Below are 11,400 nucleotides of genomic sequence, written 5' to 3'. Positions count from 1 at the left end.
TCTCCAAGGTATACCTGTATGACATTCTGGAAAATCAAACTAGGAAGAAAGTAAGAAGATCAGTAGTTGCCAAGAGTTGGTAGGTGAAGGGATGAATAGGCAGAGCACAAACAATTTTTATGCCAGTGAAGCTGCTCTGTATGCTGCTATAATGGCGGATTATAAATTCGTCTAAACCCATGAATATATAACACCAAGGGTGAACCCTAATGTAAACTACAGACTTTGGGTGATTATGATAATAATGTTTCATGGATTGCAACAAATGTAACACTCTGGTGGAAGATGCTGAAAATGGGGGAAGTTGAGCACGTGTGGGGTAAGGGTGTATATGGGAAATCTCAGTGCTTTCTGTTTAATTCTGCTGTGAACCTAAAACTGCTCCTAAAGTCTCTTAAAAAATAAATAAAAATACATATACATGAAAATATATAAAGTATCCTCAAAGTCCAACCTCTCTACTCCAGATCTGAACACATTTAAGAATGTGTTATATTTCTTTATAGATATTTTGGTGTATAAATAAATACCTAATTTTTGGCCAGGCATGGTGGCTCATGCTTGTAATCCAGCCCTTTGGGAGGCCAAGGTGTGTGGATCACTTGAGGCCAGGAGTTCCAGACCAGCCTGGCCAACATGAAGAAAAGCCTGTCTCTACTAAAAATGCAAAAATTAGCTGGGTGTGGTGGCGCACACCTGTAATCCCAGCTTCTCGGGAGGCTAAGGCACAACAATGGCTTGAACCTGGGAGGCAGAAGTTGCACTGAGCCAAGATCACACCACTATACTCCAGCCTGGGTCACAAGAGCAAGACTCTGTCTCAAAACAAAAACAAAAACCTACTTCTGTTTTTTACAGATAAGGGGTCTCACTATGTTACCCAAGCTGGCCTCAAACTCCTGGCCTCAAGTGATTCTCCCGCCTCAGCCTCCCAAGTGGCTGGGACTACAGGTGTGAACCACCACACCCAGCTATATTTTTAAAGTAATGAACATTGATTTATTTATTTATTTATTGTTATATTTATTCACATGTACACACATACACATTAGTAGCAGACACTGGTAGTTGCTTATCCATTCCCTACCCCACCCTTGTTGATAAACCCTGATTTGTTTGTAGCAGTTATAGGTACGACTCCAGAAGATGCACGTTCGACTCATGGCTATCCTGTTTCCAGCTGCCAGCTACCGGCCCCCAGGCTCCCTTGTAGCTAGGGTTGGCTATGTGAACAGATCTGAACAATGAAATATAAGCGCACATTTACTGAGATAAGAATAAAAAGAGCCTTCATCCTCGATGACGTAATTAGTTGCTGACCCTTTCCTGAACTGCCTACCACCCCTGGTCTCCTTGCAGTAAGCAATAAATGGCTTGAGAGTTTAAGCCTGTGCTAGTCGTGTTTTCTGTTACTTGAAGCCAGTGGCATGCTAGTAAACCAGCTCCGGGGGAGGGAAAAAGTTCCCCTGACTTGTGTAGTCTTTGCTGACTTCCTTGATGTAAATACTTTAAATACTCTCACTATGGCCAATTTTAAACAATCAACATGAAGCTTGACTGCACCTGTGAAGAAATGTACACATTTGGCTCTCAAGAACCCTGTGCTCTCTCAAGCAAGTATGAACCAGCTCAGGCACATCACTGCTTGAAGCCAAACAAATGCTAACATATGCATGGTAATTCTATACTTTTTCTTTACTTAATAAGCATAGACATTTCTATGTCGATATGAAAAAAATATACCCTTTTATGGTTGCATTATAACCCATTTTATAAATGCCCATAATTTATCCAGTCATTTAGATGTTTATTAACTTATTCCTTTTATTTAAAAAATAAAACACTATCTGTCTATGTATATTTCACATATTTGTCTTTTTTTTTTAGATAGGGTCGCACTCTGTCACCAGGCTGGAGTGCAGTGGGGCAATCTCGGCTCACTGCAACTTCCGCCTCCCAGGTTCAAGTGATTCTTCTGCCTCAGCCTCCTGAGTAGCTGGGACTACAGACACATGCCACCATATCCAGCTAATTTTGGGGTTTTTTTGTATTTTTAGTAGAGATGGGGTTTCACCATGTTGGCCAGGATGGTCTCGATCTCTTGACCTTGTGATCTGCCTGCCTTGGCCTCCCAAAGTGCTGAGATTACAGGCGCGAGCCACCATGCCCAGCCATATTTGTCTTTTTAAAATGATAGTTAAAAATAAAAATAAAAATACAGTAAAGAGCTGGGCATGGTGGCTCATGCCTGTAATTCTAACACTTTGGGAAGCTGCGTAGGGGGGATCACTTGAGCCTAGAGGTTCAAGACTAGCCTGGGCAAGATAATGAGATCCCATCTCTACAAAAAATACAAAAATTAACCAGGCATGGTAGCACATGCCTGTAGTCCCAACTATTCAGGATGGTGAGTTGGGAAGATGGCTTGAACCAGGTTGAGGCTGCAGTGAGCCGTGACAGAGCCACTGAACTTCACTGTGGGTGACAGAGTGACACCCTGTACCAAAAAAAAAAAAAAAAAAGAAGAAGAAGAAGAAGAAAAGAAACACTTTAAAACAATTCCCTTCCTGTGCCCACCAATATCAAGCTACTGTATCATAAACTGTGCCCAATCCTAATCATATTGCTGACATTCCCTGAAAGTATTCAGCCCAAGCTCTAAAACTCTACAAATAATTGGCTCTAATTTTCTATTTTGAGACACTGTTAAGCCTCAGTCAAGGCGGTATACTTTCTTAACGCAGTAAATCTAGTACACTTAACTTGGCTTAATCGACAGTTTTTATAATGAGCTTTTGAGAAGTCACTATTTGACGACATATTTTAATTATGTAAACATACTACCAGGTTACCTTCCAGGAAGATTGTATCAACTTAAACAAATAATAACATTGGGTGAAAGTGTCCACTTCCTTCTCTACTAGATATTTTCTCAGTATCAAAATGTTTCCAGTCTGATAGGCAAAAAGTGATATATCGTTATTCTATTGTCCTTTTAATTTACATTTATCTGATTATTAATGAAATTTAGTAACATCTAGAAATGACACTTTTATGTAACTGGAAGCACAAAATCACTACTACACCACCACTGCCATCATAAATTAGAGAGAATTGTACCAAGCCTAAGACGTTGGCTTATAACCTTACAATGACTAATTGAAATGCTCTAGCCGAGATTCACTACGTAAGGTAACATCCTCTACATAAGCCTATTGTTAATAATTGAGCCTATTTATTATTACTCCTCGCGGGTCTAAACAGAGTATAATTTAAAAGCAAAAATTAAGGAGTAGGAGTGAGGGCAATGGTGGAAGAAAGACACTAAAATCAGTATGTATAACAATGTAATGACTCCAATACAAGTAGTGGTGTTCTTGCAAATTACGGGCAATAGGAAAGTGTTTCTCTTCCTACTTACAAGTTTAGACTAGCATTCTCCAGTATTTATCCTCAAGTGATTTATGTGTATATATTTCTAATACAATAGTTACCTACCCAATAGACTTCCAAACAAAATTAAAAAGATATGTGTAGTTATCTCTGGTGGGAAGATCTGAAAGATGTCCAAATTTGCTAATGGCCCACATGGGACTGCAAGACAGGACTTCATCTCCTAAAGTTTACCTTAGACTTCCTTGTTGCTGCTCTGAGCCATTGTTCTTGAAGAAATGACTCATATTTAAAGAACCATACTCCTGGAGAGGAGAATATCTCCTACAGTGAGACCACCCCTGGTGGTTAGTAGGTGGGATTTCCTGTCCAAAAAAGGAAGCAGTATTACCGAGACGAGGGTAGACCTAAGGACTGAAGAGAAAAGTTAAGAACCAAGTGAGTCTATAGTGGAGCCCTGGGCAGTGTATAACTTGGGAACCTTTGCTTCCAATCTTGCGAAAAGTCACATCTGGTCTCCAATTTCACATGTTACTAACTCCTCTTAGAGCAACTAACAGCTTTCTAATTGGAGCTGTAGATGGCAGCGAGGACCAATTTATGAAGCAAGCTAAACCTGCCTCATGTTACCTTCTTTTAGTCTATAGAAGCTTTTAGGAGTTGTCAGCATTGATGTAAGAGGAAATCACAGTTAATGAGTTTTAGATTGTAACCAGAGCAACCAAAGAAATGCAGAAGGATTGAGGGATCACTGACAGAGAAGCAGTGGTCAAATTGGAAGCAACTATGAGAAAAATTCCTCTCCTTTTAAAATATATACTTGGTCTGGGCACGATGGCTCACACATGAAATCCTAGCACTCTGAGAGGCCAAGGAGGGCAGATTCCTTGAGTTCAAGAGTTCAAGACCGGAATGGCCAACACGGCAAAACCCCATCTCTACTAAAAATACAAATATTAGCTGGGTGTGGTGGTGCATGCCTGTAGTCCCAGCTACTTGGGAGGCTGAGGCAGGAGGATTGCTTTAGCCCTGGAGGCGGAGGTTGCGGTGAGCAATGATCATGCCACTGCATTCCAGTCTGGGTGATGAAGCCAGACCCTCTCTCAAAACAAAGACGCCCAACCAAAAAAACACATAGATTTGAGAAGGTTGACCTTTCCTTTAAAGTGGAATGAAAGTTTAATAGATATATGCGTGTGTGTTTCTGGATTTTCTATTCTGTTCAATGGATCTATCTATGTTCCAATACCGCACTGTTTTAACTACAGTACCTTTGTAGTACTTTTTTTTTTTTTTTTTGAGACAGGGTCTTCCTCTGTCATTCAGGCTGTAGTGCAGCAACACAATCTCAGCTTACTATAGCCTCAACCTCCCTGGCCTAAGCTATCCTCCCACCTCAGCCTCCTGAGTATCTGGGACTTCAGGCACAGGCCCCCAAGCCCAGCTAATTTTTGCATTTTTCAAGTAGAGACAGAGTTTCACCATACTGCCGAGGCTGGTCTCAAACTTCTGGGCTCAAGCAATCTGCCTGCCTCAGCTTCCCAAAGTGCTGACATTTCAAGCATGAAACACTGCACCCAACTGTAGTACCTTTTTTAACTGCTAAATTGTCTGTCTCTACTGTTTAAAAATATTCTTGGCTATTCTTTTTTTTTTTTTTTTTTTTTTTTTGAGATGGAGTCTCGCTCTGTCGCCCAGGCTGGAGTGCAGTGGCCGGATCTCAGCTCACTGCAAGCTCCGCCTCCTGGGTTTACGCCATTCTCCTGCCTCAGCCTCCCGAGTAGCTGGGACTACAGGTGCCCGCCACCTCACCCGGCTAGTTTTTTGTATTTTTTTTAGTAGAGACGGGGTTTCACCGTGTTAGCCAGGATGGTCTCGATCTCCTGACCTCGTGATCCGCCCGTCTCGGCCTCCCAAAGTGCTGGGATTACAGGCTTGAGCCACCGCGCCCGGCCTATTCTTGGCTATTCTAATGCATCCATTAATTCAGATTCATTCAGCAAATATTTACCCAACACCTACTATTTGCTAGATGTTTTAGGTGCTGGGCATAGAAAAGTGAAAAATACACACAAAAATATCTGCTCTCACATTGCTTGCATTTTAGTGAGGGGACACAAGTGATAACTGAAACCAACATAATCCTACAACCATGGGGACAAACATGCTTTCATTCCCTGTGTTAAATAATATTGACGCCAAGCAAAAATAAGTAGCTTATTTGCTCTGGAAAATACCTATATCTCGAAGATAAGATTGTGAACCAGCTAAACAACTTATTTATCAAGACTAACAGCTTTCTCATTAAAACTTGCCTTGATATCTTCCTCTTCACATTGTGCCCAACAATCCAACTATCCCAACAAGTTTCTTACCAGCAAAATTTACCCGAAAAATCACCTTATTAAAGGCCCTTTCCTAATTTCCTTATTACAAAGAACTACTGAGGTAGGTTTAGGTAATGGCCTTGATACCTAGACAGAAAAAAAGTTAGATTCTTAGAGCTCCTGGCATGATGAGTTCAAGAGTCTTTTTTGAAAATGTTTTATATGTAAATACTGAGGGTTTTTAAAATAACTTTAGAAGTCTATGTAATATTACTGATAAATAGATGATTCTTTGAACATTTTATAGTGATATAATTTTAGCTTAAAACCAACTTTATGCCTTCTCCCTGACTTTTTCAGAAAATAAAAATGTTGACCCAATATTTTATTTAATACAAGACTTGGGTTTTGTTTCTTATTTAAACTTGTAAAATTTCTACATTAATCCTATCAGCCCAGTAAGTTATTATTTTTACAGATGGTTTAAGATTACAAACATGAAATTATATTTAGTTGAATGAAATAAGAGATTTATCAAGAAATACAATTCTTGAATTAAGAAACATTAAATGAATTTTAAAAATATTTTAATTTTCTATTTATTTCACTTTTTATTTTTGTGGAGATGGGGGGGGGGTCTCAATTTGTTGCCCAGGCTGGTCTCAAACTCCTGAGCTCAAGCCATTCTCAGCTGCCCAAAATGCTTGAATTGCAGGCATAAGTCACCTAGCACAGGCTCATGGATTCTTATGATACAAATGATAAGGACTTAATGGTCTGACCTAATTTTAATTTCCAGATTTTTAGCCAACTTTAAAACATTAAACTAATATTAAAATAAATTAATTAACAAATATACTGTGATTACCCAAATTATTTTATTTTATTTTATTAATTTTTTTTTTTTGGAGACTGAGTCTCACTCTGTTGCCCAGGCACTCTGGAGTGCAGTGGCATGATCTCAGCTCACTGCAACCTCTGCCTCCTGAGTTCAAGCGCCAAATCCTTTTATACTAAAAAGAAAACAAAACATTGAACACTAAGCATAACTTTAAATTATTTGTAGGCTGGGCACAGTGACTCAGCCTGTAGTCCCAGCTCTTTGGGAGGCCGAGGCAGGTGGATTGCTTGAGCTCAGGGGTTTGAGACCAGCCTGGGCAACGTGGCAAAACCTCATCTCTACCAAAATTCAAAACAAATTAACCTGGTGTTGTGGAATACGCCTGTGGTCCCAGCTCCTCCAGAGGCTGACATGGGAGGATCACTTGAGCCAGGGAGGCAGAGATTGCAGTGAGCTGAGATTGTGCCACTGCGCTCCAGCCTGGGTGACAGAGGGAGACTTCCTCTCAAAAAATTAAATAAATAAATAATCTTGCACCTTATTTTAATATGTGGACTGGCTATAGATCAGCAAGATGTGCAAATCTTTTTTAATGATTACATATATGTATACATATGTGCCTTTATTTATGCCTATATATTATTTAGCCACCTTAAAATGTATTAAAGTAATATATATTTGTTCAAAGCAAAAAACATTAGCAAGATAGTTCTTGGTATTCTACCTTTTAACTTATGTTGTGTCTGAAAAATCCAAAATTGATTACTTTGGTTACAGTTTGTAATAATGAGAACCGTTAAAGAGAAATAGGAGTATGCATTCAAAACAATACATAAGGTATGCCTATTTGTTTTTTAAGGGTATCGTTGCAGTTTATAAAGATGTTTACTTAATAACATAATACATACATTGTTTTTTTTAATACTCTGATAAAGTTAAATATGTTTTAAAGCTACAATTTAAAGCCTTAATTTAATCACTTGCTGGCATATTTACGTATTTGTGTATGTCTCAATGCATATCTATAGAGTTATATAAAGATAAATTCAAAAGAATTATTTAAAATGTTTAAAATATGATAAAAGACAAATTTGAGGGCTTACATATCCTTTACTGTCAATTTTAATATGGACTGAAAACAAAAAGTAAAATTAAAATCTGCATTTTCTTCCTATAACAACCTAGTTACTCATGCTCAGATAAACAGAAATTCTTTTTTATTCCCAAAATATTGTGTTAACTCTCTAGATTTCTTACATACGACGGAATCACTTTGGCAAGAAATTTTTTAAAGTTAAATTACTAGTAATCAAGGGCCAGGAGCGGTGGCTGACACTTGTAAACCCAGCACTTTGGGAGGTCAAGGTGGGCAGATCACAAAGTCAGGAGTTCAAGACCAGCCTGACCAACATGGTGAAACCCCATCTCTACTAAAAAATATGAAAATTAGCTGGGCGTGGTGGCATGCGCCTGTAATCCCAGCTATTCAGGAGGCTGAGGCAGGAGAATCTCTTGAACCCAGGAGGTGGAGGTTGCAGTGAGCCAAGATCTCGCCACTGTACTCCAGCCTGGGTGAAAGAGTAAGACTCCATCTCAAAAAAATAAATAAATAAAATAAAATAAAAATTACTAGTAATCACTATTATTTATCGTTGTGTTTCCTATTTGTTACAACCAAGTATAGCCTTTGAATAAAACGGCTTATGTGTATGCCTTATGTCCTCTGACAACTCTTCTTGATTGTGTCTGTTCCAAATTCAGTTCCCTAATTCAGAATAATCAGACTGTAAAGTTTTCTTTTTTTTAAAAGATTTTATTATTTTCTTTTCTTTTGAGACAGGGTTTTGTTCTGTCACTCAGGCTGGAGTGCAGTGGTGTGATCTCAGCTCACTGCAATCTCTGCCTCCTGGGCTCAAGCAATCCTCCTGCCTCAGCCTCCCAAGTAACTGGGACCACAGGTATGCACCACCATGTCTGCTAATTTTTGTATTTTTAGTAGACATGGGGTTTCACTATGTTGCCAAGGCTGGTTTCAAACTCCTGAGCTCAAGCAGGTTTCAAACTCCACCCGCCTCGGCCTCCCAAAGTGCTGGGATTACAGACGTAGTTAGCCACCGTGCCTGGCCTGTAAAGTTCTCTTATAAATCAAAACTTTGAATTTACTGGAATAGCCACTATTCCAGTAAAGAGTCAGTTTCTCAACTTATAAGAGAAAGATAGTAGAAATAATTAGGCATGTGTGACGTTCAGCTAAAGAGTCAGTTTCTCAACTTATAAGAGAAAGATAGTAGAAATAATCAGGCATGTGTGACGTTCTCTAAATGTTAATTATGTATGGCCGGGCCTGGTGGCTCACGCCTGTAATCCCAGCATTTTGGGAGGCTAAGGCGAGAGGATCACCTATGGTCAGGAGTTTGACACCAGCCTGGCCAACATGGTGAAACCCTGTCTCTATTAAAAATACGAAAATTAGTTGGGTGTGGTGGGGCGAGCCTGTAGTCCCAGCTACTCAGGAGGCTGAGGCAGCGGGATCGCTTGAACTCGGGAGGAGGAGGTTGCAGTGAGCCGAGATCACGCCATTGCGCTCTGGCCTGGGTAACAGAGCAAGACTCCGTCTAAAAGAAAACAACAACAACAACAAAATGGAATAAATTTGGAAATAAAATTTGGAATAAAATAAAATTTGGAATAAAAATAAAATTATTAATATTGTTTCATGATTGTGAATGCTTATATGCTAGTTACCAATTTAATATCATCGCTCCATTGCAAATCTACGCTATTTTGCCCTGATTCATGATCAGTCCTCAACTCTGAAAATCATTTTTTTGCCAACAGATAAAATGTTATGGTTCATCGACAGAGGGCGCCAGAGTGACACTGCATGGCCACAGCTGCGGAAAGACTTTTCGGCTGGGCTCCAGCCCTCTTACTTTTAGTCTTCAATACACAAGCCTAACAAAGTAGCTCTAGCTGTGCCCTCGGTCTATTAGGCGACTTTATAGTCTGAGGCGACTTTAGAACAGGTCCAGCCACCTATATCCTCTGGCAATAGCTGACCCTTTCTGCAGACTGGCCTAGCCTGCCTATCCCCTCCGGCAATGGTCACTTTCACAGGTCCCTCTGGCAAGTGTCTTCACCATTGCCAGGCTGCGTGGCTGTGTCTGTAGTAAACACGTCTTCTGCCCGGGCGCGGGGGCTCACGCCTATAATCCCAGCACTCTGGGAGGCCGAGGCGAGCGGATCCCCTGAGGTCAGGAGTTCGAGACAAGCCTGGCCGACATGGTGAAACCCCGTATCTACTAAAAACACAAAACTTAGCCGGGCGTGGTGGCGGAATTCCAGCTACTCAGGAGGCTGGGGCAGGAGAATCGCTTGAATCTGGGAGGCAGAGGCGGAGGCTGTAGTGTGCCAAGATCGCGCCACTGCACTCCAGCCTGGGCAACAAGAGCGAGACTCCGTCTAAAAAAAAAAAACGTGTCAAGAGGAGGTCTGAATCTCAGCTCTGGGGTGGTGGTTGCTGAGAGGAGCTCTTTCTCCTCTTTATCGCTCATTCTTCCTCAGGCTAGAGGGATGCGCTGTTTTTCTGCACTTGCTACTTCTGGATTCTTTAGAGTCCTTGTTTACTCCTTTTTGAATTCACTCACCTCCTACTAGTTAACACTTCTTTATATTAAACTTTCCCTGTTCAAAAAACTGATGTGGTTTCTGTTTTCCATCTGGTCCCTGATTGACATATCATAGAAATACACTTTTTTCATGTACAAAGATTGGTACAATAATTGTCTCCAAAAAGATTTTGTATCAGCTTATTAAGTTCCAATGTCTTTGTCAATCAGGGACCACTGTAATATACCTTGTGGCACAAATTAAAAAGCCTTGGAGTCCTGTTCATATGCTCCTATTCCCAGGATAATCATTGACTATATGCTTATATATTAATTTTCTGTTACCCCTCAAGAAATCATTCCACTGTCTTCTATTTTGATAATGTTCTGATATTTTTCATCTTGGGGAAGAGACCTCAGAGAAAAATAGCCCTTGAGCCTTGATGAAAAGAACCCATATAAGTTGCTATAAACATCTGACACTACAACAAAACTCTAGAGTGCTGATGCTTACAACCATTTCTCTCAAGTAAAGAAATTTACTCATCCTTAAGTTACAAGAAAGCCCCATGGGCCAGAAACCACAAGATCATGAGACAGTTCCCGCCCGAGACTTTCAGATCAAGATGACTGCATTAAGTACACAGCTTCCATCAGAGACCCATGAAACAAGACCTAGATGACTGGAGTCATAGATTGTCATGTTTACATCAGCAGGCTTCTGTTCGTTATTTTTCAAGCTATTTTCTTTCTTTCTAGTTGCCTTGAAGTTTTGGGTTGTTAACTTTGATACCTATAAGGCCCTTATCCTTAATAATGTGTTTTGTGTCCTTAATCACTCCTTGGTAAAAGTCTAATGCTTGGCTATAATTTTTCATAATTTGGCTAATACACAAAGTCAAACTACTGGGTTTATATTCTCTTTACAGGTAGGTACCTTCATTTTCCTTTTATATTAGTTCTGTGTAATAAATTAGTAGTCAAGTTCTTCTGCTCTGGCCAAAAAAAAAGAAAAATAAATAAATACTTCCCTGGTAATTGGAGTTAACCACTAAGTGACTTTTTTTTTTAGAGTAACACAACAGGTCAGACAGCCAGAAATATAAAATCCCACAGAATGTTCCCCTCCATAGAAACAATACTCAGGGACTATATAATAAATAATTTCGTGATTTGGCAGGTCTTTGTCTCCAGCTCCTAGGGGATAATTTCCTTTTTTTTTTTTTTTTTT

Source organism: Mandrillus leucophaeus, unplaced genomic scaffold, assembly GCF_000951045.1.
Source record: "Mandrillus leucophaeus isolate KB7577 unplaced genomic scaffold, Mleu.le_1.0 Scaffold384, whole genome shotgun sequence".
NCBI lineage: Eukaryota > Metazoa > Chordata > Mammalia > Primates > Cercopithecidae > Mandrillus > Mandrillus leucophaeus.
This window is presented reverse-complemented; position numbering follows the sequence as displayed.